The following is an 11,761-nucleotide window of genomic DNA, read 5'->3' on the forward strand; positions in this document are numbered from 1 at the left end:
ATTGTTAAGTTTCCTGAGGCCTCCCCAGCGGTGTGAAACTGAGTCAATTAAACCTCTTTGTAAATTACCCAGTCTCGGGTATTCCCTTATAGCAATGTGAGAATGGACGAACACACTATGCTGGCATAAAACAGTGTGGAGGAGGAAAAATTGCACGCGCGTGCGCGCGCATGTGTGTGTTGACTAAGAATGCCTTAATATTACCAGCAGCTGGACTAATCTTTAGAGAGGTTCCTTTCTGAATATAGTCCTCTAATTTTCCTTCTTTTTTTTAAAAAAAAGAAAACTGGCTGGGTGCATTGGCTCACACCTGTAATCCCAGCACTTTGGGAGGCCGAGGTGGAGGAATCACTTGAGGTCAGGAGTTCGAGACCAGCCTGGCCAACATGGTGAAACCCTGTCTCCATAAAAAAATGCAAAAATAAGCTGGGCATTGTGGTGTGTGCCTGTAGTCCTAGCTACTAGGGAAGATGAGGCAGGATAATCACTTGAACCCAGGAGGAGGAGGTTGCAGTGAGCCGACATCTCACCACTGCACTCCAACCTGGGTGATAGAGTGAGACTCTGTCAAAGAAAAAAAAAAAAGAAAAAAACATTTACTTTAGAAAATGTGCAATTGTAAATTCTTCCTCTTTCTATTTGAGACGTAAATCTTCTCCTAGCCTTTTGCCACTTTTATAACTCAAGGATGCCTTTCTCATGGACTGTGGGCTGTCCCAGGTCAAGGAATGTAGTGCCCCTCTCTTCCAGTCTCCTGGAAGAGTAGCCTAATTTTTATACATGCCAATTTGCCAAAAGTTTTGTAATCACATTGACTAATGTCCCTCTAAATCCCTCCAGTACTTTTCCACTTTCTTATGCCAGTGCTTAAAAACTTTTCTGCTTTTTGTTTCAACAGCGTTGAATTCAGTCTCAATCTCCCTTTGAAATTGTCTTCACCTCTATTTGCCGTAGTCTTGAATAAAGTCTCCCTTGTATGTTTAACCCCTTCTCCTACAAATTTTGTTTGACAGTACCTATATTCCTTCTTCTCATTTGGATAAGGAAGGAGGAATGTTAAATATATATTTGCCCCCTCCCCATGTCCAAATATAATTAAAGGGCAATAAGTTATTTGGTCACTAGATGACACACATTTTAATTTCACTTTACTCCCTTAGCTGCAATAAAACATGACCAAATAATGACAGACACTCTTTTTTTCTTAACATTTTATCCAAAATAAAAATATGACTACTGTTACAAATTATATGAATAAAATTATTTTAGACACAACATAATCATATCATTCATAATTAACTATTGATCCCAAATGTTGTGCTGCTTTTATTATTTATTATTTTAACGGATTTTTGTTAATTTTTGTGTGTACATAGTATGTGTACATATTTACGGAGTATCTGAGAGGTTTTGAAACTGGCATGCAATGTCAATATTTTTTAGAAAAAGAATGAGATACAGTCATTTGCAACAACAAGGGTAGAACTGGAGATGATTATGTTAAGTGAAATAAGCCAGGCACAGAAGGAGAATCATTGTGTGTTCTCACTATATTTGTGGGATCTAAAAATCAAAACATTTGAAGGTATGGACATAGAGAGTAGAAGGATCGTTACCAGAGGCTGAGAAGGGTAGCAGAAGATTGGATGAAGGTAGGGATAGTTAATGGGCAGACACACACACACACACACACACACACACAAACAAAATGAGTAAGACCTACTATTTGATAGCACAATAGGGTGACTATAGTCAATAATAACTTAATTTCACATTTTAAAATAACTTAGAGGGTGTAATTGTGTTGTTTGTAAATCAAAGGATAAATGATTGAGGGGATGGATACCCCATTCTTCATGATGCGCTACTTTTAGTATTAAAATTTACTTTGCATCTTATTCTTTAATCAGAATTTATTTGAAATCATCTAAATACTTTTTTACATGGTTTTGCATCTATTATAACAATCTTGTATAAGAAGAAAGTACAATGTTCTATCTGGAAGTGGATGAATTGAGGTTACTTCAAACCCAATCACATAGTGTCTTTGCTGTGTTCTCAAGTTCCAAAAACAATCTCCTTGGATTTGTTGTCTACCTAAAGGGATTCCACCTGTAGATCAGCAGCCCTCTGTGGCTGAAACACTTTCCTAGTCGACAAAAAGAAGCACATCTCTGAACTGAGCTTTGATTTATCATTACCCTTACAGAAGATTTCAATGTGCTTTTACCCTGTACTCTTACCTAGCATTGAGGCAGCAATATCAGGATGGAAAATATTTGTAAAACTAAAATGAAATAATATTTAAAGTAATACAATGTTATTGTTTGTAGAAATTATGTACTCTGAATTCTGTCTAAACCTGTGTTGTTATTCCAAAGGCCAAATTGTTAGTTCTTATTATTTCTATGCTCACATTGTACTAGAGACATTCATGAGTTATCAAATGTAATTCATGAATTGTGGACTTAAGCCTACATTTCAGTGTGATGTTGAGCATTTCCTATTCTTCCATACATATTACATAATCTGCATTGAAATATCAAAAGGCCTGAAGTCATTTTACATTTTCTTTCAGTTAGGTCTGGTAACCAAGTGTGGCTTGCAGTGATAAGCTAACCCTGCTGGAGCCCATCACTCCTGGGCAGTAAAACCATTGAAGAGTTTAAGCCTTCAAGTCAGAGAGATGAAAAGCAGGCTGTAACTCCTATGCATGTTAATATCTCTGAGGATTTTGGCTGTTGTTTTACTCTACTTGTATTGGTGTGGAGGCACTTTCTCTTTCACTAAAATAAACAACCTCACAATTGAAATATAAAGCATATGATCAACTCTTTTGTTTAATGGATAAAGATCATGAAATTAGAAGATCATACAGGTTATGAAAGGGTAAAATCCACAAATATTTTCTTTGTACAATTGTCTTAATCTTCATGATTCTTGTAATTCATTCTTTTCAACAAACCTGCTCTTTCCCTTTACCATACCTACAAACCCTTGATTGATTTTCATTTTCCGTTAATCTTCATCTGGATTGCCTTGTATTGTGTGAATAGTTCAGTGCAGACCAGATAGAGCAAATATTTCAAATGCATTCTCACCAATATAAATCCCTTCAATTTTTAGATTAGCATATTAACATTAAGTGTCAAACATGAGGACCAAGGGTCACAGAATTTTGGAGTCAGTTGACATGTCAGCCACTTACTAATATCAAGTCCTTAGAAAAATCACATAATAGCTATATCTCTCGAGTTTCAAGTCAACATATTGGAAACTTAAAGAATTTCCATAAGAGTAAATAAAATAATTGTAAATTTGAAACACAATGCAAATATAAGGTAGTATTATTGTTCAAACCTCCATTAAAGCAGCTGAGAGTAGTCAGAAAGAATCATATAAAGTAGTATTTTATTTCTATATAAATGAATGATTTCTAAACACACATAAACCTTTAGTGCAACTTTTATTTCATTCCTTTCAACTATAGTTAACTCTATTATAAATGTTTTCATCACTCTTCTGTAGACTGAAGTCTGTTAATCAATTCATTTCAATAAACATTTATTTAGAATTCCAAGTATTTTATGTTCTGCCATTGTCACCTATTCATTGCAGATATACAGGTCATCAGATGTGAATGCTTTTATCCTGCCTGTAAGGGAAGATACTTCTTTAGCTTGACCTTTCATTCTTCACTTTTCTCTCTGACTCTGAAGACATCTTGGCTTCTGTTCTTTCTCATGGAGTTATAGATACCATTTGATACCATCAGGCACCTTGCTGTTTCAATTAGATATTAAATATTTTTGTATCTTCATTTTTTCTCTTTATGAGATGATGTGTTAGGCTTACAAACTCAATCTTAATAACACTTTTCTTGGAACTTCATGATCATTCAAGTTACTGCCATTTCATTTTTCTTTCCCTTATTAGATATCTTTATAAGCTTTATGTAGGTGTGCATATATATAACAAGAACATTCTCCTACAAAGTCACAATAAAACCATAAAAATCAGGAAACAATAATCAATACATTGCTAACATCTAATTTTCATGCTTCATTCATGGTTTGAAAATTATCCCAATAATATTATTTAGAGCAAACTCATCTAGTACATTATGTCATGTTATATTTAATTTTCATGTCTCTTTAGTTTCCCTTAATCTGGCGAAAATCCTGAGTCTCTCCTTGATTTCATGTCCTTGACAATTTTAAAGATTATATACCAGTTATTTTGGTGAATGCCTGTCAATTTGGATTTGACTGATATTTCCTTATGATGAGGCTCGGTTTATGCATTTTTGGCAGGAATATCATCAGCAATGCCATGCTCTTCTCATTCTATTTTATCAAGTGGCACATGACTTTATTTTATTGTCCAATATTGATGTTGTTAAAATTGATTATTAGATGAAGCTGGCGCCTGCTAGGCATTCCCAATGTGTAGTTACTCATTTTCTCTTTTTAATTTATAAGTGTGTTTTCTGGAAAGACTGAATCTTTGTACACTTTCTATTTTTCATCAGACTTTATTTTATTTATATCAGTATGTATTTAAGGATTACTATATTGCTCTATGGATGAAAATATATTAACAATATTAATTATTTGATGATACACTTATTCCAGATTTGGCCAGTGGAAACCCCTCATACACTTACCAGGGATCCCAGTTATAAAAAGTACATTTCAGTCACCCACTTTATTTTTCCTCTTTCCCTCCCCTCTCACTTGTTCTTTCCTTCCCTCTCTGGGCACGCCCTTCTGTCACTGAATGCTTATCTAATTATGTTCTTGCTTCAGAAATTCCAGTGGCTAATCTTGGAACAAATCAGTCATAGACCTAGATCACGGAGTCCTCCCACTTAGAGGGAGTCATGAGCAATTAGTCGCCACCATTGGGCTGAAGTTAGTTATGTGGAACAAAACTCACAGACCCCACACTCTGCACAACTCCCGTAGGTTTTTCATACCAAGCTTCCCTTTTAAAATCCTATGGTAAAATTTAAATTTTAAGATGGTACTTTAGAGCACTAATTCACTGTCTTCTCAGTCTGCTGGCTTTCTAATTAAACCTGCTTTTCTTCCCACCAACACTTGCCTCTCATGTTTGGCTTTCAAGTAGTGAGCAACAATACCTGGGTCCAGATTCGATGGTTGCCCTCTGTCCTTTGGAAATGAATGACAATTTTCTTACTTTCTGGCACAAAAAGATGCTTGCAACTCATCTTATGTTTTCCCTCCTCTGTCCTGGAATCTACCATTTCTCCAAGAGATGATGGTTTCTTTTACTAGAAAATGGAATTTAAAAACCAGGATCTTGGTGCCTAATTTGCTCACTGCTATTGCTTTGAAACTTCTCCCAATAACTCGCCGTGGACAGGGCTATGATATATGTGTGTGATGGTTAATATCCAGTATGAACTTGATTGGATTGAAGGATGCAAAGTATTGTTCCTGGGTGTGTCTGCGAGGGTGTTGCCAAAGGCAATTAACATTTGAGTCAGTGGCCTGGGAAAGGCAGACCTACCCTCAATCTGGGTGGGCACAATCTGATCAGCTGCCAGCATGGCCAAAATAAAAGCAGGCAGAAGAGTGTGAAGAGACTAGACTGGTTTAGTCTTCTGGCCTACATCTTTCTCCCGTGTTGGATGCTTCCTGCCCTCAAACATCAGACTCCAAGTTCTTCAGCTTTGGGACTCGGACTGGCTTTTTTGCTCCTCAGCTTGTAGACAGCCTATTGTGGGACCTCGCCTTGTGATCGTGTGAGTCAATACTCTTTAATAAGCTCCCCTTTATATATACATCTATCCGACTAGTTATGTCCCTCTGAAGAACCCTGACAAATACAATATGTATCTTTGCATGTACGTGTGTGTGTGTGTGTATGCCCTCCCTTTCCATATTTGTTATTCATTTAGTTGATAGAAATTTAGCTCTTATTGTTTACAGTTAATTGATTATGACTTATTTGATTACTCTTATTGTATGTAACTAATCTCCCATTGCTGGCTCCCTTTCTCAGATCCACCTTTTATTCAGAAATGTAGCAAGAGGAAAATGGAAGCAAGGGAAAAGGAAAAAAGGAGAATAGAAAGAGAAGATAAAACACACCTTCTTTTAAACTTATTATTTCTTTTTGACTTTGCCTCCTCAGTATGGATTTGCTCATTTTCAAGTCTCTGAAATTCATTCCCTTACTCCAATACAACCAATCTCTCTCTCACTCTTTTTTAAAATGTCCTAACCATGGGATTAATGGTGAATACCTGCTTTTGCTTCAAGGTGGGGAGGCAGAACTGTCGTCTTGGTAACTGAGGTCAGTCCCCTGGGAGCTGTGTTCTAATATGACAGACATCCAACAAAAAAACTCCAATAGAAAGGCTATGGTAATCTTCCTTATCAGTGATACTTGGCATGTGTTCTCACTTGTCACTGCCGTTTGAATTATGGGCATCCCTGGGGGACTACACTGGGAGTGGACACCTGGCAGTTCGCCCCTGCTTTCTTTCAGGTTTTGTCCTATTAATATTTTTCCCTTGTTGATGTTAGTCTGTATTCTTTCAAAGTAATAAGCTCCAAACATGAGTACAACAGCTTTTCTGAAACCCATGCATCTTCCTAACAAAGTATTGAGCCTAAGTGTGGCCTCGGGAATACTCAACACACCAGGAATCTACAAATTCTTAAATCATGTGGTATGAGTTTTATAACTTTTTTAGCAATATTTGAGACTTGTAACTCTGTGTACCTCTTAATGTCCAGATCTACTTTTCATGTTTTCTTCTGACTACTATTCTCTGTGTTTCTTAGTGCAGGAATTCTCCTAATGATAACATTTGTTTTTTTATGATAGCAAGTGTATAAGTTATGCAACATTTATAACGCAGTATTTAATTTTATATTAACTAGTACGTCTATACTTGTGCATTTCTCTTGGATATTTATATTTCCCCTTTAACTCTGAATTCTCTGAATCCCTGGATTATAATTCTAAATGCCACTGGACATTCCAGTGTATATGTTCTCTAGGTGCTTTTCATTCAAAACATCCCCATATAGACATTGTCTTCTGGTTCCTTTTCTGAATTAAAAACTGGAACTGGCCAATTTTTCTTTTAACTGCAATTTATTTATACTGAGATGCTCATAAGTATATGACACTTTCTATGTTCACAGGCAAAATAAAAACAAAAATGTCCATGCCGACTCTCCACATACATGTTCTGCTCCCATATTTTCTTTCATTGGTTATATTGACTTCATTGATTACCTCACCAACATTTGAACAGTTGGAGTCACACTATAGCAATTCTATTGCAGAAATGAGTAGTGTTCTATAAACTGTTACAAATCCATGATATGAGTGCACAACTTGAGTGAAAACAAATAGAAACTCTCATGACAATCTTATATAAGCAGCACTAAGATAAAAAGCATAACAACATAAATCATAAACACTCTGAATTTCTTTGAAAAAAGTGTAACCGTATTTAAAAGCTAGTAGAAGCAAATGTACAATATTTTACATATAGAACTTAATATTTTGTGGTTATCCTAAGTTAAGACTAAGACTGAAACAAATACATATGGATGACTGTTAAGACATTAATCACAGCATGGCTCAGAGTGTGCTCATATAAGTTGAGTAAATATGTGGCAAAGAAGTTAGCTTAAGTATTGGTTTCCAATAACATCAGAGCACATCGTTTAGCTAAGTTATATGACAAATACACTCAGTAATGCACATTTCATTATAATGTGATGAATGTGCAAATATTTTTAACGTAGATATTCTTTGAGGATATGTGCGATTTGAATATAATGGTGATATAAAGAGAAGATTTCTGTTTTCAGCTTAATTGCCGACAAACATTAGTACTGAACCAAACTATGAAGGTTTACATTGTCAACATACACAATTTGGAGTTAAAGATTTGTTTTGAAATAGAATCTGATGACACGGCTACAATTACAGAAACATAATAGAATAGCTATCCACATAAAGGAGCCTATGCCAGAATATAAATCACCAGAATGTTTCCTTCATTGAGAAAGTATTTCTATGGAAAAAAAAGTCAACTGAAATAAAGAGTGCTTACAAGCACAGTAAAGCTATGAATAATAAAAAGGCTAATGTTTTATATATCATATCGTATATATTATTAAATATAGTTCCCTGTTTTTTAGGAAAATATGAAAGTTGATTGTAAATAATTGATAATGCAGACTAAAATAGAATTTTATCATGAGAAAATTGTCAAGAATATTTGAATTATGGAATAAACAGGATGTCTACAAGATTAAAAACAATTTGGTCTCAATTTTAAAATATGCTAATTGGACAGTAAGACTTTTTTTGGAAATTTCATCAAAGGAAGGAAGGCAACATGCTTCTTCATGGCAAAAAAAGAAGGATAATTTCTGTAGTAACTTATGACATGTCCCATAATTTAACACTACTTTAACAATGGAATAAGGGATTATCTTGATACATAGTATCTGCTAAAGTTCTCATCAAAAATAAAGAAATACAATAGAATTTTAAAATGTTAATTATATCAAATAAATAGCTTCATACAGATAATATATGGATATAGAATACATTAAACTAAAAAGAAATTATAATTATATATAATTTTAGCAGATTTACAGAATAACATGTATTCAATAAATATATATGAAATGTGCTTGGTAAAGGGTTAAAATTAATTTTAAAAATATAGTAGTTGTCTTTTTTTATACATCTTTCACTGAGATTTTTTAAAAATGTTTTGTCTTCTATCCCTATCCAGTTACCTTCGCAAGACTGTACTGTGTATAATTTCTGTATTTCTATACATGAAAATATCATAAAGGACTTTAAATTCTTCTCAGGATGTAGTAAAAGGATCAGATTACTCACCTTCCTTCATAAAACAAATAAAGCAATGGGTTTCAAGAAGCTAGACATTGAGACAATGAAAGTAGTATATACATGTTCAAAGGATTTCAAATCAATATGCCAAAGAGATATCTGCACTTCTGTGTTCATTTTGGAATTAATCATAATAGCCAAGTTGTGGAATGAACCTAAGTGTCCAGCAATGGAAGAAAGGATGAAGAAAATGTGATGGGTGATTCCATGTCTTTGCTGTTGTGAATAGTTCTGCAATGAACATATGCATGCCATTATCCTCAGCAAACTAATGTAGGAACGGAAAATCAAATACCACATGTTCTCACTTGAAGCTGAAGGTTTAGAACATGTGGACACATTGAGGGGAACAACACACACTGGGGCCTGTCAGAGGGTGTGGAGTGGGAAGAGGGAGAGCATCAGGAAGAACAGCTAATGGATGCTGGGTTTAATAACTAGGTGATGGGACAATCTGTGCAGCAAACCACCATGTCACACATCTACCTATATAACAAACCTCCACATCCTACTCACATACCCCTGAACTTAAAATAAAAACTGGAAATTTAAAAAAAAAAAGTGAAAAAAAAGAAAATGTGATGCAGATAGAGAGTATTAAGACGGTTACCAGAGGCTTGGAAGGGTAATAGGGCTGAAGAATTGGGGATGGTTAATGGGCATAAAAACATAATTAGATAGGATACAATCTAGTATTTGATAGGACAGCAGGGTGACTACAGTCAATATAATGTATTACATATTTTATTTTATTTTTAAAAAATATATTGGGGTGGAGTTTCACTCAGTCACCCAGGCTGGAGTGCAGTGGCACTGAAACTTTTGCCTCCCAGGTACAAGCAATCCTCCTGTCTCAGCCTCTCTAGTAACTGGGCTCAAGCCACCATGCCTGGATAATATTTGTATTTTTAGTAAAGACAGGCTTTCACCATGTTGGCCAGGCTGGTCTCAAACTCCTGACCTCAAGTGATCCACCTTCTTTGGCCTCCCAAACTGCTGAGATTACAGGCATGAGCCAGTGCACTGGTGGTATTCTAAAAGACTATAATCAGAATTAATTGTAACACAAATAAATGATAAATGCTTGAGATGATGGATACCCCATTTACCCTGATGTGATTATTATGCATTGTATGGATGTATCAAAATATCTCATGTAACGCATAAATATATACATCTACTATATACCCATAAAAATTAAAAATAAAACATTTAAAAATAAAAATAATTGATAAATAAATAAAAGAAAATGTGGTCTGTAACAGAGTGCAGAATGATGACTTCCAGAGGTTGAGGGAGGGAAGATGGGGAAATGTTGATCAAAGGTTAAAATGTTTCATTTAAAAGGAATAAATGGTAAGTACTTGAGATGACATATATGTTTGTTAGCTTGACTCAATCATTTTACATTATATAAATGAAACAGAGTATCACGTTATACCCAATTAATTATACAATTATAACTTGTGAATATTCAGTAGAAAAGAAAACTCTATCTGAGTTCTAAGTAGAATAGCATTCCATTTAATTATTGAAAGAATTATAATTTCTACGAAATTTTCTTTCTATCTAATAGCAGGTTATAATTACTCATGTGCTTAGATGTTGTTTTGTTTTCATTTAATAAGCATTATCTTTTCCTTCAAATATATCCAATACTATACATCATAGTTCTTGAAATTATTGTGAGTAAAATAATTTTCTGTCTTCACAAAAAGGAAATATAAGGCATCCAAATAGAGAAGGAATAAATCTTATTTCTGCCTGTAGATGACATAATTTCATATTTAGAAAACCCTAAATACTCTACAAAAAGGGAAACTATCAGAACTAGTAAACAAATCCAAACAAGTAGCCAAATACAAAGTCGATACAAAAAAAAATTCAGTTGCATTTCTAAGGATTAACAGTGAATAATCTGAAAATAAATTAAGAAAATAACTCCAACAACATCATCAAAAACATTAAAATACATAGAAATTAACCAAGAAGGTAAAAGACATGTATAATAAAAACTACACAATGTTGCTGAAAGTAATTAAAGGTGTCATAAATAAATGGAAAGATATTCCATGTTAATGGGATTGGAAGATCTAATATTACTAACATGTTAATATCACTCACCCAAAATGATCCACAGATTTATTGCAATTCCTATCACAATCCAGTTATGTTTTCTGCAGAAATAGAAATATCCATGCTAAAATTCATATGGAATGTTAAGGGACATTGAGTAGCCAAACAATCTTGAAAAAGAACAAAGTTGGTGAACTAATGCTTCCTAATTTCACAACTTACTTCAGAACTACAGTAATCAAAACAGTGTCTTTCTGGCATAAAGACAGACATATAGATCAATGGAATAGAAAAAAGTGCCCAGAAAAGATCCTCGTATATATAGTCAAATGATTTTTGTCAGTGGTTCCAAAACTATTAAATGAGAAAAGGACAGTCTTTTCAACAAATGATGGTAGCAGAACTTTATATCCACATGTAAAATAATAAAGTTGAAGCCTTACTTAATGCCATATACAAAAACTTAAAATCAAATAATCCAACATCATAAATAAAGTATAACCCTGAGAAGGAAATATATGACAACAGCTTTATGGCATTAGATTTGGCAATGATGATATGGATATCATACCAAAGGCTATACAACAAAAGAAAAAAATAAATTGAACTTTATGAAAATTTAAAAACTGCTTTGCATCAAAAACACTTTCAACATAATGTAAAGGCAACCTATAGCATGGGAAAAATGCATTAGTCCAGTCTCACACTGCCATGAAGAAATACCCCAGACTGGGTAATTTATAAAGGAAAGAGGTTTAATTGA

This window comes from Pan paniscus, chromosome 14, assembly GCF_029289425.2.
Source record: "Pan paniscus chromosome 14, NHGRI_mPanPan1-v2.0_pri, whole genome shotgun sequence".
Classification (NCBI taxonomy): Eukaryota; Metazoa; Chordata; class Mammalia; order Primates; family Hominidae; genus Pan; species Pan paniscus.